The sequence below is a fragment of the Melanerpes formicivorus genome, unplaced genomic scaffold (genome assembly GCF_026170545.1).
Source record: "Melanerpes formicivorus ecotype bairdi unplaced genomic scaffold, bMelFor1.0.p_v2 SCAF_5, whole genome shotgun sequence".
In the NCBI taxonomy this organism is placed as follows: domain Eukaryota; kingdom Metazoa; phylum Chordata; class Aves; order Piciformes; family Picidae; genus Melanerpes; species Melanerpes formicivorus.
Genome location: NW_027142357.1, coordinates 15,041,769 through 15,062,214, shown reverse-complemented (window position 1 = coordinate 15,062,214; position 20,446 = coordinate 15,041,769). Strand labels below are relative to the sequence as shown.

At 42.5% G+C, this 20,446-nt stretch overlaps 1 protein-coding gene across 6 annotated transcripts in view; it reads left to right on the top strand.

Annotated features, from left to right (window-relative positions):
- PARD3B (par-3 family cell polarity regulator beta) overlaps window positions 1–20,446 on the top strand; it is a 438,076-nt gene that overhangs the window by 252,360 nt on the left and 165,270 nt on the right. The window lies entirely within an intron of this gene.

The window sequence follows — 20,446 nt, the reverse complement described above, 5'->3', positions numbered from 1 at the left end:
CAAGAAATATGAAAGATAACATTTAAAAAAAATCTACATTAATAATAATCATTATCATCATCCAGAGCTTTTCCTTTCAATGTGCTTGTGTAGTAGAAAAATGAGTCTATACTGCTCTCATTACTGTACCTATTTATGGAATCAGTTCCACAAACCATACTGTGGCATTGTACAACTTGCAGTTCTTGTATTAAAAGAATTTTCAAGGAGTAGTCAGGTAAGATTGTAATTTCTCATAGGCCATGGATAAGTTGACATAAGAATCCTTAAACTTCCTAGAAAACTCAAGTTATTTGGCAGCCTCCTCTGATGTTAAAAGCCTTGAAGTTTCAGGCTGCCTCTTTGTAGTGTGATTGGATGTTACATTTATCCACTCTTCTGCAGGACTGAAAAATCTGTATTCATGTAAAAGGAGGTCAACTATGGGATTCTTGATTGTTTATAGTATTCCTCCTCTCTGCAACTGGATGTCCTTCTTTAGTTCTGTGCGTGGATTTTTGTTATCTGTAGACCTTTTCCTGAACTTTGTAGAGAAATTCTTTTTACATTTTCCTGGCATCTTTCCTCAGACTGTGAACTTCTTGGATTCTTTCTGAATCAGGGGGTAGTTCATATGTCTTGTAACACTATCACTCCTGAGGAGAAAAAATTCTTTCAACTTTTTGTTTTGGGAATGTGAAAGCTTCAAAGAAATGATCTTGTCAGCTTGAAGAAGCTTGGATTTTTTCCCGTTCAGAGAAATTACTACAAACATTGCAACAGCATGCAGTTTTCTACAGATCAGTGGAATTCACTGCTTTTAAAGAGTATCAGAGGGAAACCTGGTGAGATCATAACTCACTGGCAATCAGTTGTTATAACTACATTAAGCTTTATAATGCTACTTTTATCAGTGTTTGATCTTTCTTCTGCACACTTCAGATTCTTGAGAACTGTGACTTTGAAAAGTTTTCTATTTGAAGACACCTACAAATTTTATATGAAAATGTGGACACACATTTATTGAACTTTGGTTTGTTTGCTTTATTTATCCTTTATATGTCTCTTACATGTACCTAAGATCATTTATTCAGAGACTAAAATCAGTGGCCAAGGAATCACCTTAGGGAAATATACAGAGATCCTAGAGCTTGTTTCTTTTTTTCCCCTTCAGACTAAAACGAGCTAGCCAACATCTGAGAATATTAGAGTATAAATGGTTTTCCTTTGTTCTTTCCACTTTAAATACTGTTCAATTACTGTTGAAAAATTTTCTCCTCTGCATCTTCCATTTTTTAACCCTTCATAAGGAGAAATCAAGCTACAGTTTCAGCTTTCTCAGTGTTCCACTCATGTATTTATTTTAAAGGTATGTTCAAGAACACAACGTGCTGTTTCTCTGGTCCCTGTTTACTGTAGGTTTCTTTGGAATTGTATATGCAACATGAATTTTGGTGACATTCAGTCACACCATAGAGCTCTTGTTTTAGCATTGTTCACTGTGTTGCCTTCCTAGAGATACCTTTTTTTAAGGATGTGTGAAGGGGAACATTGCAGCTTCTGGTGTTGGGCTCAAAACACCATTATTTTCTCATACAGAATGAAGAGCCTCCATACTATTCTAGACTTCAGGAAATGTATTTCTACACAGAATTAATTATGACCTACTAACAACCAATGCAATTATCCCTTCTCTACTTCAGCATGACTTGTTCTATGAAATACGCAGTTGAGTAATTCCCTCTGGGGAAATACCCTTTCTGTTCTGGTAGAGTGGTTCTTCAAGTATTTAGTCTCAGCTTTTGGTGTAGCTACTGTATGCCTTCCTTATTACATGTTACTGATCATCAAGGAGTTGGTAGCATGTATCCATCTCAAAAAGGTTGTCGCAATTCTGCAGAAGACCAAGGCATTGGAAGCATCTGTAGCTTTTATATATATAAAATATATATTGCACCCACAGACAGTACTTTGGATTTTTTCTTAAAAAGTAGATTTGATTTTTAGAATCATCTCTGGACACATCTGAGCTTTTAAACATGTTCTGGGATAAAATGGACTTATTTCTGTATTTCACTCTCACAGAAATGCATGTGTGAGTTCTGGTTCTCATAGCTGACCTGTCCTTCATCCTGTCAGATGGAAGCCTCCTGCAGTGCTTACAGGTGTTCTTAGTGTGCAGATGTTTCCACAGTACCACTGGCAAAAGCATTGTTGCAGCCTACTTGGCCCTTTCTGGAAAAGACATGGGGTCAGAAGCATCTTCTCTGAATCCTCTAAGGATTTAGTCCTCTGTAAACTTCCTGTGTGCTCAGCAGTGGTGTGTCCACATTCACTGAACTCAATTCCAATGATGAGAATGAAAAGCTAATTGGTGCCTCTATCACAAAGCAGAGAAGATCCCAAAAAAATCACAAAGATGAAAGCTTTAGCTCAGTTTTTCATGAACTCTTAGCTTTTCAGAAAAGCAATTTGAGGACAGCTAAGAGAGCACTCTTAGAATGGCAAAACTGTTGTCAAATATTACCTAATTTACATCAGATACTAAAATTGAATACTGAATTCTTTACAGCTTTTTTTTTACCTGATTTTGTGTGTGTGTGTGTTCTGATTTACTGCTTACACCACTTTTAGTCTGTATTGACTGTCTGCTGAGGCCTCTGCTGACACAGCTCTTTTGGATGATGCAGTGCTGGAGAAGAGCTGATGAGACTTCCTTTATGAGCTCTGACATATTAATTAGCAAAATGGGCAAAAAAGCTTTCCTATTTTTATTTTAATGTCACTAGACCATGCTTTTGGCTGGGGTTATCTTTCAAGGCAGTTTTGAGATGAGACAAGTTGAAGATCTTATTTTCTTGCTGGCTGCAATGTAAGGAACATGTGACTGGCCTACAGATTAGTGCTGTCAAGACTAAATTATATGGGGGTAGCTCTGTTACCAAGATGAATTTGTATTAATTCTATATGGTGAGACATATCATTAGGACCTAAATGGGAAAAGGCTTATTGGGATAGTTTGAAGGATACTTTTGGTCAAGTTCTGCCCCTTGCTGTTAATTTTGCTGACAGTATGGTTACCAGGTTACTGTTAAGCCTGTGTAGCATTCATGTTCTGGGAAAGGAGGCTTAAAGAGGTAGGTGTACAGCTAAATTCTGAAAGGTCAAGGTTTGGATGAGGTCTGAACGGTGGCGCATCTGGCAGACCTCCAGTCTGTACTGCTTCATGTATGGGTAACTGAGTTGTGCTTAATTTAGGATTCAGACTGGGACTGGAGATCATTTGTAATAAGGAAGGTTAAAGGTCTTGGCTTATTTGTGCATCCTTTAGTGCCAGGATCATTTTTTCTGGGGTTTCATTAAGGCTAAAATAAGGATTAGAATTATCATTTAAGCCACAGAAATGGTTGAAAAGTTAGGTTTATTGGTACATTTTGTATGACCCACCAAAATAGGGCATGGAAAGTGCAACAGATTAAGCCCCATTTTTAACTTCAGGGGAGTGTCTTGAAGTAGATGCTAAATTGCATCTCTACAAGTGTAAGCTGAGCGTCCACTTTGGCTTTAAAATTGAGCAGCACAGGCTTAACCCCTATCTGTGCTGAGGCTTCAGGCTGCATCTGGGAGCTGTGGCTGGTATTATCCTAACTCTTGAACCATTTCTAGGAAGTGAGAGCAAAACAGCTGTTATAACACATTCTAGTGAACTTAGGTGTGCCCAGCCACTGCTGCATTTGTAAATATAAATATAACCTGTGAGTTTAAGAACTCCAGCGTAGTCTTTAGCAGAGACAAGGAAGGGTCTGGTGCAGGCACAGTCCATTGTGTTAAAGGTTGTTCTTGTAAGAGCATTAATAGTGGCTAGGCTGGACTCAAATTGGTTGCTGCAATTTGAGTTCAGACTTGGAAAGGCAGACAAAACTGGAGAACATTCATTTTATTATAGGTACTGGAGGAACCACTCAAAGATTGAGTTATTGGAACACTAGCAAAGTCTGTTGGTTTATGCATACTTCTGTAGTACACAAGGCTTTCTTTTAGTCAAGGATTTTGTTTCGCAGTTAACAATTTACATTGAAGAGGTGCATAGGGAAGTGGTGTTCTCTCTTTATGCCAGATCACGTAATTTTACTGAAAAAGCCTTCTTGCTTCTGTAGATGTCATTAAAGGCGAGCTTTTCAAAGATGGCATTGGATTTGGTACTGAGTTCCTAGGGATTTATGTTGTAACTGGGTCCACAGTAGAAAAGACTCATGTAAATGGTTGAGCTGCCTGGTGTATGCAAGCAAAGTGCCTGTCCAAACAAAGATCAACTGAAACTGTGGCATATAGAATCTGACAGTTATCTTTACATTTGTGAGAGGAGAAAAAAGGTTGGGTTTAGTTCATTTTATTTCTCTTTAATATCAAGGGTGTAATATTGGCTGCGTCCATCATTCTTGCAAGTGTGAAGAGGAATTGCCTACTGCGCAGAATGCAGTACACCTTGGCAATACCAGTGTAGCCCATCCTAACCTCTATATCTTGGATTGGATACTGGAGACAAGCAAACTGGTGGCACTGTAAGCTGTGCAACATGATTTTTCCCTTAGTACAGCCACTGTGGTGCCCAGTGCTATTTAGGTTTGACTGACATAAAACCAAATGCAACTATTGTTCTGCAATGCTTTGAGTACATCGTACTGCTCAAACCCATGCCTCTTTAGGCTTTGAATCACTAAGCTGTGGGTTAATTTTGACGCTTAATTGCAATTGGAAATTTTTTTTTTCAATATATTCATTCTTATACTGTTGCCTTCACTTTGGGCTTCTCTCCCTGGATGATTGTTTTCTTGTGGTGGTGGTGTTAGTAATAATCATAGTACTAGTGGTATCAACCTTGATTATGATTCTCCAAGCAAAGTGTTCCTTAGACTGTGTAAGTCAAAATAAATTGTTTTCATCTGTGAATCTGTATAGACTCTTGCACTCAAGAAACAACACATAAGATACTTTTTCCTGCAGGTCACTTACAGAGTTAATGTAGTCTTCTGTAGTTATGTCTGATAAGGTCTAAAGTCAAAGATGTTACATTGAATCTGTTACATTGTTGGGATTTATAAGGATTTCTAGTCCAAAAGTCTGAATGCTTAGCTTTCACTGAATCTCTACCTCCTGTTGGTTCTTTAACTTATTTTCAAATATAGCTTGTCTAGTGAAACTAGAATGATACATTAATTTTCATAGCACTCCATGCTAGTATGGCTTCACTACTCCTTGTTTACTTTTATTTTTTAAAGTATCTGTAGTTTCCATGTTATAGATGGTTCTAACCATCCACCTACAATCGTTAGGTCTTGGAAGGGAGGGTAGGGGGGTAGCTTGTTGAACACTCCAGTTGTGCAAGAACCAAAACTGTGCTGTGACCAAGCCCGTGGAACAGGGCAGTGTAATACTGAACTGCTGACCTGCAGGATTATTTTTGTGTCTTAATGGTCAGAATCTGGAAATCTGTAGAGGTACAACCTGAGCCTCCAACTTTCACAAACTTAATTTCTTCTAGTGTTTATAGTGCTAAATGCAGAACATGAATGCCGAGTTGGAAAAACGTTCATTTGTCATGTTGGAACTTCATGTATTTTCATAGTATCATAGTATCATTCAGGGTTGGAAGGGACCACAAGGATCATCTAGTTCCAACCCCTCTGTCATGGGCAAGGACACCCCACACTAGATCAGGCTGGACAGAGCCTCATCCAGCCTGGTCTTAAACACCTCCAGGGATGGGGCCTCGACCACCTCCCTGGACAACCCATTCCAGGGTTTCACCACTCTCATGGTGAAGAACCTCCTCCTCACATCCAGCCTGAATCTCCCCACCTCCAGCTTCATTCCATTCCCCCTAGTCCTGTCACTACCTGAGATCCTGAGAAGTCCTTCCCCAGCCTTCCTGTAGGCCCCCTTCAGATACTGGAAGGCGACAATTAGGTCACCTCGGAGCCTTCTCTTCTGCAGACTGAACAGCCCCAACTCCTTCAGTCTGTCCTCATAGGAGAGGTGCTCCAGCCCTCTGATCATCCTTGTGGCCCTTCTCTGGACACGTCCACATCCCTCTTGTAATAGGGGCTCCAGAACTGGACGCAGTACTCCAGGTGGGGTCTCACCAGGGCTGAGTAGAGGGGGAGGATCACCTCCCTCGACCTGCTGGCCACACTTCTCCTGATGCAGCCCAGGGTCTGATTGGCTTTGCGGGCTGCAAGTGCACATTGAGAGCTCATGTTGAGCTTCTTGTCCACCAGCACCCCCAAGTCTCTCTCCTCAGGGCTGCTCTCCAGCCAGTTACTGCCCAGCCTGTATTTGTGCCTGGGATTTTAGCCTGTCAGTGAGAGGAAAACGTATTGAAACAAGATGAAAACAAAATTAGAACTCTTGTCAAGTTCTAGCATATTTATTTATTTATTTTTTAGCAAGAGAAGCTCAGACTGGAAATTCCAGATATTGATTCTTTTTAAGAGGCTATTAAAAATGGGGCTGATGCAACAATCTCTCTCTTCCCTCCCTTTCTTCCTACTTCCCCTATCAAATTCTAAGTATTTCTGCACGAGAAGTTTGATTTTTCCCTGACTCAGGAAGAGGAAGGCTGGACGCTTACCAGTTCTTGTGCTTCAAACAATTATTCTAAATTAACAGAACTTGCTATATTGATGAATTTGAATCAAAAGCAGTTTGCTGGTCAAATTCTCATCTGAATGGCAGATTGGCAATCTTTACAGCCCCTCTTGCTTGCCAGGCCTGTGTGGCTCATAGATAGCCTGGTTAGATGTTTCTTCTCTATGAAGGGAAACAAGCTCTCATTCGCAAGATGAAATGTGAAATTTTATTCCCCCAGTAACACCAGCTGCAACTACTCCTTTGACAGCTTTCTTTCCTTGTTTTTGAAGACTTTATTAGCTGTGTGATGATGATTGTTGTGACCCCTTTTTTGTTAGGTCCTGAGAAAGTCATCTATTGATAAAAATCCCTCACTTGAAGGTGCAGTTTGATGTTGTGATGCTGACCTAAAAGCTTGCTGCTGCTGAAAATGCTGTTAAATCGTCATGTCACCTATCCACAGCAGCCTGGTTCCCATTACTTCTTTTACTCCAGTCTCACAGCTTAGCTGATGGGATGGTTGAGAGGTAAACCAGCCAAAAAAGTAAAACAAGAAAGACAGAAGTGAATAATGCTGGGCTTATCTTCTCAAACCACTCATTTCAGAGAGACAACTTTGCATGCTAGTAGAAAGGAAACTGGGCAAGTGGTGGACATGAGAACTATGGTTTTCAGAGGCAGTTGCCCATTAAATCACCTTATCTGCCATGTCATGCCATATCCTTATTAAATTCAAATGCCAAACCTACTCTGATTTAAAAATAAAATAAAATTTGAAAAGGCTGTTTTGCTTGTCATGGATAAAATTACTTGCCCAGTGCCGAGAGCAAGAGGGAAAAAATGGCAATAAAGCCTCTGCAAACTGAAGAAGAATATCCCTGCTGTCTCATCCTTGATTTGCAAGAATCTTCTCTTAAATCACTTATTCACTTTGACTTTCTTGTATTCTTTGTGTTCTGTGACTAACTTCTAGCGTGCATTGTATAAGACACAGCAGAGCAGTGCCCATTGATATTTCTTTGAACTACAGTCATTAAAGTGAATAGATCTGATCTTCAGACAACAAGCTTGCAGGAGAAACCTTCTTTCCCTCAATCTTCTTGTCTGTGATTTAGGATCTAGAGCAGAGCTGAATGTGGACCAACTGCAGTGCAGATGCAAATTCAAGGGTCCATGATTGAAGTTTAATGAGATAGCATAGCTGATTTAATGTTATTCTCTCTTCTGAAGAGGATCCTATTGTAGCCTTGTATTCATAAATGCCTAGCCACATGTTTGTGCTGTCTTTCTATACAGGTATCATTATTATATTTATGATTCTGTGATGAGCTGTTGCAAGAATCTAACCTAGTAGAAAAAAATCCCCCCCAAAAAAGAAATATATTCTTCTGGTTTAGTTAAGGGAACAAGAAAAAGGAAGTTCAGGAGAAGAGAAGAAGGGTTTTGTAACTGACAGTATTTGATCTTGGGATCAGCCTTAGCTGAAGGAAGTTGGCTGGGGTGCAGGGGGTAGACACATCTGAGGGAGAAAGCATGGATGAAAGAAGATTTGCAGATCTTCAGAGATGTCTGTGCTGAAAGAAAGGAAGTGGGGGAGCAAGTTTGAGTCTCTATTTCTTGTCCTGAAGACTAAACCAAAAGTGAGCTTCTGAGAGATTTAACAGCTGGTGAAACTTGGGTTTGTGTGGGTTTGGCTGTGTGATGTTACTTGCTGTTAAAGGGCTGTGACTGTTTTTTCGCTTTGTTTGGGCAGCTGCACTCTGGATCTTGCCCTGTCCCAAGGAGTGAGAGACAACTAAGTAGGCCTTGGGGACAGCTGAGTCTCACAAGCAGGGAGAAGCTGTCATAAGTGGCAGGTAGAATGGAAATGCAGCTCAGGCAGAAAGGATAATCTTCCTTAGGAACCACTGTGTAGGGTTTCTTTCAGACCAACTGATCACAGAAAGCTGCTGAACCATAGAACAAATGGAGCTCCAGCTGGGGAAGGATGATGAGCTGGTTGAGAGCATATGAGTGAAGATTAGAGGGAAGACAGGGGAAGGTGATGTTACTGTAGGGGTCTGCTACAGGCCACCTGACCAGCAAGACCAAGCAGATGAGGCCCTCCACAGGCAAATAGAAGTGGCTTATGTCCTGGTCCTCATGGGGGATTTCAACCATACAGACATCTGCTGGAGGGACAACACAGCTAGGTACCAGCATTGATGGGGTACTTGATGCCATGGGTTAGCTGTTTGGGTGGGTTGGATTGGTTGATGGGTTGGACACGATGATCTTGAAGGTCTCTTCCAACCTGGTTTGGTTTATTGTTTATTGTTTATTCCAGGATGTCCCTGGGGTGCATAGATGACAACTTCCTCCTCCAAATGATAGAGGGACCAATGAGAAAAGGTGCTATGCTGGACCTTGTTCTCACCAATAGGGAAGGGCTGGTGACCAATGTGAGGCTCAGGGATAACCTTGGCTGCAGTGACCATGAAGCAAAAGAATTTAAGATCCTCAGGGAACTAGGAGGATGTATCCCAAGCTTGCAACCCTGGCTTTTAGGCATGCAGACTTTGATTGCTTCAGGGATCTGCTGGCCAAAGTATCGTGGGACAAAGCCCTAGAGGGAAGGGAGGCCCAGGACAGCTGGTCAGTGTTCAAAGATCACCTTCCCCGTGCCCAGGACCAAAGTGTACCCACAAAGAGGAAAGCAGGAAAGAATGCTAGGAGACCTGCCTGGATGAGCAAGGAGCTCCTGGACATGCTGTCACACACAAAGAAACTCTACAAGGAGCAGAAGAAAGGACAGCTGGAATGGGGGCATATATGGAAGCTGCCTGAGCAGCAAGAGACCTGATTAGAAAAGCTAAAGCTCAGTTAGAATTAAATCTAGCCAGGGAGATCAAATGGAACAGTAAAAATTTCTATAGTTATATTGACGGTAAAAAGAAGACTAGGGAAAGTGTGGGCCCCCTCAGAAAGGAAACAGGTGAGCTGGTTACAAGTGACATGGAGAAGGCTGAGGTTCTCAATGTCTTCTTTACCTCAGTACTCACTGGCAAGGGCTCCAGTCACCCTCCCAGAATAATGGAAGATAATGGCAGGGACTGGAAGAAGGAACTGCCCATGGTGAGTGAAGATCAGGTTTGTGATCATCTGAAGAGCCTGCAAGTGTTCAAGTCCATGGGACCTGATGGGATGCTGTGCTGAGTGAGTGGGTGGAGGATGTTGCTAAATCACTGTCTATTATATTCCAAAAGTTGTGGGCAGTCTGGGGAGGTCCCCACTGATTGGGAAAGGGGAAACGTAACCCCCATTTTCAAAAAGGGAAAGAGGGATGACCCAGGGAACTATAGCCCAGTCAGTCTCACCTCTGTGCCCTGTAAGATCATGGAGCAGATCCTCCTGGAGGCACTGCTGAGGCAGAAGAATAACAAAGAGGTTTCTGGGTGCAATCAGCATGGCTTCACCAAGGGCAAACCCTGCTTGACAAACATGGTGGCCTTCTATGACAACATTAATAGATGAAGGCCAAGCAACTGATGTCACTTAGCTGGACCTGAGCAAAGCCTTCGACATTGTCCCACATCACATCCTGGTCTCCAAGCTGGTGCAGTATGGGTTTGATGGATGGACCATTAGTTGATTAGGTGGTGTTGGATGATAGGTTGGACACGATGATCTTGAAGGTCTCTTCCAACCTGGTCTATTCTATTCTATTCTATGGATAAAGAATTGGCCTGATGATGGCTGCACCCAAAGGATGGCTGTCGATGGGTCCATGTCCACATGGAGGACAGTGATAAGTGGAGTCCCTCAGGGATCAGTACTGGGACCAGTCTTGTTTAACATCTTTGTTGGTGACATGGGCAGTGGCATTGACTGCGCCCTCAGCTGGTTTGCTGACAACAGCAAGCTGTGTGGTGCAGCAGACACACTGGAGGGAAGGGAGACTGTCCAGAGGGACCTTGCCAGGCAGGAGAGGTGGGCCCATGACAACCTCATGAGGATCAACAAGACCAAGTGCAGGGTCCTGCATCTGGGTCAGGGCAATCCCAAGCACCGGTATAGGCTGGGCAGGGACTGGCTTGAGAGCAGCTCAGAAGAAAAGGACTTGGGGGTGCTGGTGGATGAGAAGCTCAACATGAGCCACCAATGTGCACTTGCAGCCCAGAAAGCAAATCACATCCTGGGCTGCATCAAGAGAAGTATAGCCAGCAGATTGATGGAGGTGATGCTCCCCCTCTGCTCCACTCCAGTTCTGCAGCCCTATTATAGGAAGGATCTGGAGGTGCTGGAATGTGTCCAGAGAAGGGCCACAAGGATGATTAGAGGGCTGGAGCACCTCTCCTATGAGGACAGATGGACAGAGTTGGGACTGTTCAGTCTGCAGAAGAGAAGGCTCCAAGGAGACCTAATTATGGCCTTCCAGTATCTTAAGGGGGCCGACAAGAAAGCTGGGGAGGAACTTTTTAGGGTGTCAGATAATGATAGGACTAGGGGGAATGGAACAAAATTAGAAATGGGTAGATTGGAGTCTGTTATAGACCACCCAACCAGGAGGAAGATGTTGACGAAGCATTCTATAGGCAGCTTAGGGCTGTCTCAAGATCTCCGGACCTTGTTCTCATGGGCGACTTCAACCTGCCTGACATCTGCTGGGAACTCAACACGGCAGAGAGGAGACAGTCTAGAAGGTTCTTAGAATGCATGGAGGACAGCTTCTTATCCCAGGTGCTGCGAGAGCCTACCAGGGGCAAGGCTATGCTTGTCCTCCTCTTCACCAACAGGGAAGGACTGGTGGGCAATGTGGTGGTCGGAGGGTGTTTGGGGTCCAGTGACCACGAGATAATTGAATTCTCGGTTTTTGGTCAAGCCAAGAGGGGCGGCAAGAAGACCTCCACTCTGGACTTCCGGAGGGCAGACTTCGGGTTACTCAAGGAACTAATTCAGAGGGTTCCTTGGGATAAAGCCCTTAAAAACAAAGGGGTCCAGGAGAGCTGGACCTACTTCAATGAAGAATTGTTGAAGGCTCAGGGACAGGCTGTGCCAATGTGCCGGAAGATGAACCGCCAGGGCAGACGGCCAGCCTGGATGGTTCGTGAACTTTTAATGGAACTGAGGAAAAAAAGGAGGGTGTATCACCTTTGGAAGAGAGGGGAGGCAACCCACAGAATGTTTAAGGATGTTGCTAGGTCTTGTAGGAAGAGAATTAGGGAGGCAAAAGCACACTTGGAGCTTAAACTGGCCTCTACTGTGAAGGGCAACAAAAAGTCCTTCTATAAATACATTAATAGTAAGAGGAAGGGGAAGGACAACCTCCACTCCTAAGTGGATACGGAGGGGAACATTGTAACAAAGGATGAGGAAAAGGCAGAGATACTTAACACCTTCTTTGCCTCAATTTTTACTAGAAGGGCAGAACGTCTTCCTGACAGCTGGCCTGCAGAGCTGGCAGAAGGAGCCAGGGAGCTGCACAGTTTCCCTATGTTCCATGAGGAGGTGGTTGGAATTCTCCTTAGCAGCTTGGATCCCCACAAGTCCATGGGACCAGATGGAATTCATCCTAGGGTGCTGAGAGAGCTGGCAGATGAGCTGGCCAAGCCACTCTCCATAATTTTCCAGCAGTCCTGGCTCACTGGCGAGGTCCCAGAGGACTGGAAGCTGGCCAACGTGGTGCCCATCCATAAGAAGGGCCGGTTGGATGAGCCAGGGAATTACAGGCCTGTCAGCCTGACCTCAGTGCCAGGCAAGATCATGGAACAGGTCATCCTGAGTGCAATAACACAACACTTACAGGATGGCCAAGGGATCAGGCTCAGCCAACATGGATTTAGGAAGGGCAGGTCCTGCCTGACCAATCTGATCTCCTTCTATGATCAGGTGACCCGCCTGGTGGATGTGGGGAGGCCTGTGGATGTAGTCTACCTGGACCTCAGCAAGGCCTTTGACACCGTCCCCCATAGCAAACTGCTGGCCAAGCTGTCAGCCCATGGCTTGGACAGGAGCACACTGCGATGGGTTAGGAACTGGCTGGAGGGCCGAGCCCAGAGAGTGGTGGTGAATGGTGCCACATCCAGCTGGCGGCCAGTCACTAGTGGTGTGCCCCAGGGATCAGTGCTGGGCCCTGTGCTCTTTAACATCTTTATTGATGATCTGGATGAGGGCATTGAGTCCATCATCAGTAAATTTGCTGACGACACCAAGCTGGGGGCAAGAATTGATCTGCTGGAGGGTAGAGAGGCTCTGCAGAGGGACCTCGACAGGCTGGACAGATGGGCAGAATCCAACGGCATGAGATTTAACACATCCAAGTGCCGGGTTCTGCACATTGGCCACAACAACCCCATGCAGTGCTACAGGCTGGGGTCAGAGTGGCTGGAGAGCAGCCAGGCAGAGAGGGACCTGGGGGTGCTGGTTGATGGTAGGGTGAACATGAGCCTGCAGTGTGCCCAGGCAGCCAAGAGGGCCAATGGCATCCTGGCCTGCATCAAGAACAGTGTAGCCAGCAGGAGCAGGGAGGTCATTCTGCCCCTGTACACTGCACTGGTTAGGCCGCACCTCGAGTACTGTGTCCAGTTCTGGGCCCCTCAGTTTAGGAAGGATGTTGACTTGCTGGAACGAGTCCAGAGAAGAGCAACAAAGTTGGTGAGGGGTTTGGAACACAAGCCCTATGAGGAGAGGCTGAGGGAGCTGGGGTTGCTTAGCCTGGAGAAGAGGAGACTCAGGGGTGACCTTATCACTCTCTACAACTACCTGAAGGGAGGTTGTAGAGAGGCTGATGATGGTCTCTTCTGCCAGGCACCCAGTACCAGAACAAGAGGACACAGTCTCAGGCTGCGCCAGGGGAGGTTCAGGTTGGATGTTAGGAAGAAGTTCTATACAGAAAGAGTGATTGCCCATTGGAATGTGTTGCCCAGGGAGGTGGTGGAGTCGCCGTCATTGAAGGTGTTCAGAAGGAGACTTGATGGGGTGCTTGGTGCCATGGGTTAGCTGTTTGGGTGGGTTGGATTGGTTGATGGGTTGGACACGATGATCTTGAAGGTCTCTTCCAACCTGGTTTGGTTTATTCTAAAGGTTTATTCTAAAGATTGAGATTGGATGTTAGAAGTTCTTCACCATGAGGGTGGTGACACACTGGAACAGGTTGCCTAGGGAGGTGGTAGAAGCCCTATCCCTGGAGGTTTTTAAGGCCAGGCTGGATGTGGGTCAACCTGATCTAGTCTGAGATGACCCTGCCCCTGGCAGGGGGTTGTGGAACTAGATGGTCCTTGAGGTCCCTCCCAACAGTTCTATGGTTCTATGATATGACCTTGTAAAAGCCTAAGTTGAGCAGAATCTTTTATTTCACATTGTCTCACCCAGCAAAAGTGAATTTTCTGTACTACAAAAGTGTAGTGAAACAACCCTAGCTGCAACAGCAAAGCCCTTTCAATGTTCCCACTTTTAGAACAGAAGTACATCCACCAGAAAGTCCTGAACAACTTATAGCTTCCCTGTGAAGGACGTTTGTGTCCTAAATGTGTGCCAAAGATAGACATTTCAATTTTACTCCCACAAAACAGAACTTAAACTTTACAGAGTGCTCCTGTGAATGCCTAGCTAGGGAAATGCTTGCTAGAGCTGCAACATGAAGTTTATTAGAGCAAGATGCTGAGAGTGATTCTGGGTGTCAGGAATGCCTCATTTTTACATGTGGGTAAACTTGGAATGGAAAGTCTGCATGGCTGTAATGATGATCTTTTCTCAGAGGAGAAGGCCTGGTCTGGCAGATAACCAATCTGCAGTCTTCAAAACTAAACAATAGAGGTGAAAGATTAACTTTTTTTCCATCATATCTCAACAATATGGGAATTATGCATTACCCAGAATGAATTGTTGGCATCCAGGGATTGCAAACCAACGGTGCTTTTCCTTATGGAGTATTCTTCACTCCAGGAGCAGAGAAAGGGTCAGGAACTTTGTGTAATGTAGCCTGTGAAATTTCATGCTCATCTCTTAGCCAATGTTGCAGGTCCCTTATGATACAGAAGTGGGAGAAGTGACTAGGAAGATGAAAAATTCAACTGACAAAGATTTTTTTCCTAGCCAGTATACTCATACATTCATATTTCGTTATATGTCCTGTTTTCTTCTTTAATTTGCTGAAGGAGTTCTGGCATATTGTTATATTAACTGAGGCTTGGCCAGGGGGGAGTATTGATACTCACATTTCACAGTTGCTATTTCTTACCCTGCTAGTATTTGAAGTAAGTGGTCATTTTTCTGTGGTAAATATGTTGTGCAGGTCAGCTTGCAGCGGAGTGAAGCAGTCTAAAGTACTTGCTCTGGTAAATGGTGCAGTGCTGGCCCAAGTTATCAGTTGTAGGCTCTTTGGGACATGCATTTACTTCCTGAGACCTGGTAATACTTCACACTGTGACTGTGCTGAGCCTGCCACAATTCATGTCTTTCCTGAAAGTTTCTGCTTTGAATTGGAGCTTCCTACTGCCTCTTAATCCAGGTTGTTTCTGACATGAGAGCAAGAGAGCTTTTAAATATGGTGGCTGTATCTGTATGAGGAGTGCTATATCTGGCAGAAATAAAGCTTTCTCTGGAAGCAGAAACAGCGTAACTATGTTGTTGCAGAATTTCACACAGGGTAGTAGATACTGCAGTTCTACAGAACTGGTTATTAAAACTTGAGACTTTAGCATCTCTGGATCATGGAATATGGTGCCCAGTAAGAATTGTTACTAAATTTGAAGTGACTGGAGAAGGCAAAGAACAACAAGAAAGAATAGACTAGGCTAGACCAAACCAGATCAGACCAGACCAGGTTGGAAAAGACCTTTGAGATCATCGAGTCCAACCCATCACCCAACACCATCTAATCAACTAAACTGTGGGACCAAGCACCCCATCAAGTCTCTTCTGAAACACCTCCAGTGATGGTGACTCCACCACCTCCCTGGGCAGGCCATTCCAGTGGCCAATTATCCCTAATCAAAGAGTAAGAAACAAGTTTTACTGTTGAAGAATGTACATTTAAAAATTGAAGAATGTGAAGAATTTGGTATGCTTTTTATTGAAACTGTGATGACTGTAAATAAGACAGAGCAGCCAGAAAACAAATTTAATGTTTAAAATCCTGGGGATCTCTTGCTGTATGTTCATCTTTAAATCAGAGAGCTTCTCTGGTGATGGTACCTGAGCAGATGGCTTATGACTGAGAGTAAAGTGATTTCCATCATGGAGCTCCTTCCTTGGCCCTAAATAAAAACTTGGAAACAGCCAAGTGGACCCACCAGATCACTTGCATTTCTAGGGCCTTGTAAGGGGGCTTCAGTCATCAGATCTTTAGCTGGTGACAGGCAGACCGCATCCATTTCAGAAAGCAAAATGAGTTGCCTCGGAGCACATCTTCTGTAACTGAGGAGAAAGTGTTGATACCATTCTAACTCCCCTGGGTAACATTTACCACCCTCTACAATTAGAACTGGAGTCACAGCCTTCCTGCCAGTCTTTCCCCTGGCTGTTGGGTTTGTGTTCCTTTAAGCAGTATCTGCTTATTTTCAAGCTATCTGGTGAATGATCTGCAGATGTTCGGGAAAGACCTTCAGAGTACTAGATACTGAAAAGCTGGCTATGATCAGGATTGGCAGCTACTGTGATTCTTTTAGTTACTTGTTATGACCAAAGAGACCAACAGCCATTGCTGAATGCTTCATTTTACTAATTCCTTCCCTCCAGGAGCCGAATTTTTGCTGGGCATAATATTCAGTGCTGGCAGTGGCTGTCCTGAAGTCATTGGTGCCAAACAGTTAATGAATTTGGAAAACTTCCCAGATAATACATCTGGCCCTCTAACTTACACTTTGGAGTATGAAGTATGAGATGTAGAAAGAAGAGCACTGAACTAAATGAGCTACTGGCTGAAGAGGGGAAGGGAACACTTTTCTGTTGTTTTGGGGTTTTTTTTTAAACTATTTGACTGGTATTTTAAAGTGATGTATGCCCACAGAAGAGCCAAGTGTTGTGGTTTTGCTAGACTTTTGTTTATTTTGTTCAGTGTTTTTTCCTACATTTTTTAATACCATGTATTTGCCGGTTACCTTCTGAGGCTTTAATATAGACAGGGAAACATTAATAATTCTCCACTTTGAGTGATTCTTCCTCTTCATTTTTTATTTTGAAGTCCCATCATGTTGCCATGTCAATAAGAAAGATTTGGAAGGTAGCTACCAGTAATTGATATTTCTAGTCCAGTTCACTTCTGGAATAGTATCTTGTACAGTGTTTGCCTTCAGCAGTGTGTGAGATAAAGTTTTACTCTATAAAACGAGTTGCTGGCACTATTTATTAATAAGCATTTCTGTGTAATAAAAGCTGTGCAAAGCAATATGGTTCAGAAATTAACTTTGAAGAACAGATTTACATTGATATTTGTATGTCTTACAAAACAGCATTATTTAGTGGGTCTTTCAATACAGCAGCACTGCTTAGCACTTACCTACACAGCACTCCAAAAACACCCATAATATCATCTCTTATTAACTGTCCTACTGGAATGCTTTTTTTCTGACTTAAGAGCAGAATGGGAGAGTTTTTATGTACGTAGCAGCGACAACCCAAATGCAAAGCATCACAGAAGAGTAGAAAGAACTTCCTTGAATTGTCACCAACTACCAGCAGGTAGTTTCCTCCTCCTACCTCAGGCAAAGGCACTACTGAAACATGTGAGCTTCTCAACTGTTTACTCCCTTTTTCTGCCTGTTTTCTTGATAGTGGAAATTTCCCCCTGGCCTTAAATTAATCTTGCACAGGGTGATATAGTTTCCAATAACTTAATTTTTGTCTACAAGTAGTTAGCATAATGATTGGTATCTTAACCCTATATGCTGCACAAAAGATCACTATTGAAACGAGACCAAATGTGCACATAATTGTTTATTTGGTTTTGTTTGCTTTTGTTGTTTTGTTTGTTTGTTTGTTTTTAAAAAAAACACCTTAAATGCTGATTATTTTTCCTTTCTGAAGTGGTCTGACAGCTATACTGAGGCTATTTTATATCTGATTCCTGCCCTTTTAGTTGTTTGCCTTCTGTTGTGAAAATACTTTCTTCAATACTTCCCTCCATTTCAAGCTGGCTCTTAGATCTAAAAGAAATCTTTTTGGATGTCTGTCTGGGAGGGAAGCAAATCCATGACCTGAAAGCTTCACCTCCCATTTTTGCAAGGGGATTAGCAGATTTAGCACAGCTATGTTTCCATCATCTTTATTTTGTTGAGTTCTTACGGCCATTCTGGTACTAGTTTGTGTAGAGCCTTCTGTCTGGTGTTCTGCTTATGTCTCCCCTCTGTCTTTCATGACCAGGAAAGCATGAAGTATATAGCCAGGTCCTGGGACAGTTACTTGCAAAACATGTTTCAATATTAACGTGTTTTTTCTGGGTGACCATCTCCTTACCCTGGTCTGGTTTTGCTTGCTTGCTAAGTTCATATGTGAAGGGAGTAGGAAGGAGCCATTCTGTCTAATGTGAATAGTGTGCTTGGGGCAAAGTACGGAATTCAGTGGAGAGAGGTAGACCCTAATTCTACAGTTTGCCCAATTTCAGTATGATAATGTCCTTAGTGCCATATAGCAGCAAGGCCCTCACTCTGCTGTACTGAAAGCATAAATAGGAATCACTTCTTTTCCAGTGTCATGGTCAGGATCTGGGAAACAGGGGCACAAATAGAACACAGCTAAAACTTGGCGCTAAAAGTTTGCATCCATTACTGAAGGGTAATTGTACTTACAAAGGTTGAAGACAAAAGGCGCAGTTCACTTGCTGTGGCAATTTTCAAACCTCCCTGTGCAGAAGAATGAGAACAGAGGATCTGGCATTGATTTGTTTGGTTTTTTCATGTAATTACTTTTTTGTTGTTGTTGTTGCTATCTGCAGTTGGCATAAATTCCTGTGCTCTAAAAAGGGAGTTGTTTTTTTTCATTGCCAGTTGTAATACTGCTGTTGACAAACAGAGATGTTATAAAAGAGAAATCCAATATAGTATACTTTTTTTTTTAATCTCTTTATAATCTGCTTAATTCTGAAAACAAATGACAAAATTGGTCAGTTGAAGCCTCTGCAGTTTTTGCTTTGTTATGTTTGGTTTTATTTTTTAAATGACACACTGGTTTTAATTTTAAAGGTACAAAAAAGCATGAGCATTATATTCATGACTACATTTTGTCAGCCACTGCATCAAATAACTCACTGCTTTTTATTGAAATGTACATCACAAAATAGCTACAAAAAATAATTCCCAGCATGAGTTTACATTAAAAGGGAAAATACAAAACCTAACACATAGAAAGTCTATACACAAACTCTATTAAATGAACATAAGTTTGAAGGTTTGAAGTGTCTCAAGTAGGAAACACTGGCTGTAAAGATGTCTGCAAAGGCAACTCAGACCTTTCTAGTGGATGCTTATGGTGTGAGACTTACATAATCAAAACCTAGTTCTTATCAAATACTTTACTTTTAGAGCACAAGAGGGATCTAATTAAAGATAATGAACGCTGCTGTGCTAGGCCAAACACTCTCCTCATTTGTTGTTGAAGTTGTAAGATGTGTAGCTCATTGGTGTAGTCTGGTTGGAGGATGTGATGTTAGTAGTGTGTATAATCTGAGGGAAAAAGAGACACTTTTTCTGTTTTCTAGCCATTAAATGCTATTGTTCTATAACTGTGGATGTACCTCAGAATTGCTCAGGGTGAGGGGATGTCTTTAAACTACATGCAGCTCTTCACTTTGTTGGTGCCTGACCCGCACGTGTGCTGATTTGCAGAAGTGCTGAATGTATTCAGGCTGCAACCAATGTCAGTGGCAGTAGTGCTGTGAGCCCAGGAAATGCTAGCTGTTAAGTATTCAGAAGAGGGAGAGGAGGGGAGGGGAAGCAGGTCTTGAGAATCTTAAAAGGGAATTGAATTGGTCTTCATTTTTCTGGTTTAATTCCTTATCTCTGAGACACAGATAGAGTGCATTTCTCTTAAAATGATGTCATTAATGTTTATTATATTTTAAAAAATAGTACTTTATAAGGTGTTTCAGAGAAAGATACACAAGGACTGTTTAGTGCTCATGTCTGAGCAGATATTGAAGTGCATGTTGAGTAAGGAAATGGGGTAATTGCCATACTTGTGGAAGGAAATATTTGTAGATCTTTCCTGGAAGAAGGAAACTGGAGTGTTGTAAATAAAATTGTTATAATGTGTCTGGGCCATAAAGTGAAAGTCTATTAACAATGAGTGCATAGAGAGAGATAAGTTAACAATGGACACCTCTCTGCTGTGACATTCTCCGAGCCTAAGTGCTTTACTTTTTATTGTTAACAGCACTCTTTTAAGGTCAGTTAATGTTTTGGATTTTAATACCTGGTCTGTTGCTTTAAGTAATTCCATTAAAATTTCATGAGCCTTTTTAGAAAATCAGACAGGAAAATGCAAATAAATAATGCATTTGATCTAGTATGTAGAAGATATGGTATTACTGTATGTGTAAACAAAAATGTTTTTTATTAAAATAGCAAACTATGTAGAAAGATTCTTCTGTAGTCTATAAACCACATATGCTTTAAAGGATTACTTTGACTTCATGTAGCTAGTGCTGGGCCTAAACAACTGGATGTGTAAAGATACAGAGTAATAGTATAAAAAGATTAAGTATCTCTCAGCTATAATAAATAAAATATGGGAATGATGAGTTACAGGGCACAAGACTGAAGCTGAAATCTTAAAGCATTCATTTTCCTAGAGAAAGTCCTTAATATTTTATAAAATCTGATCTGTATATAGACTCTCTGCTTGCTTAGTTTCCTTTTCTTGT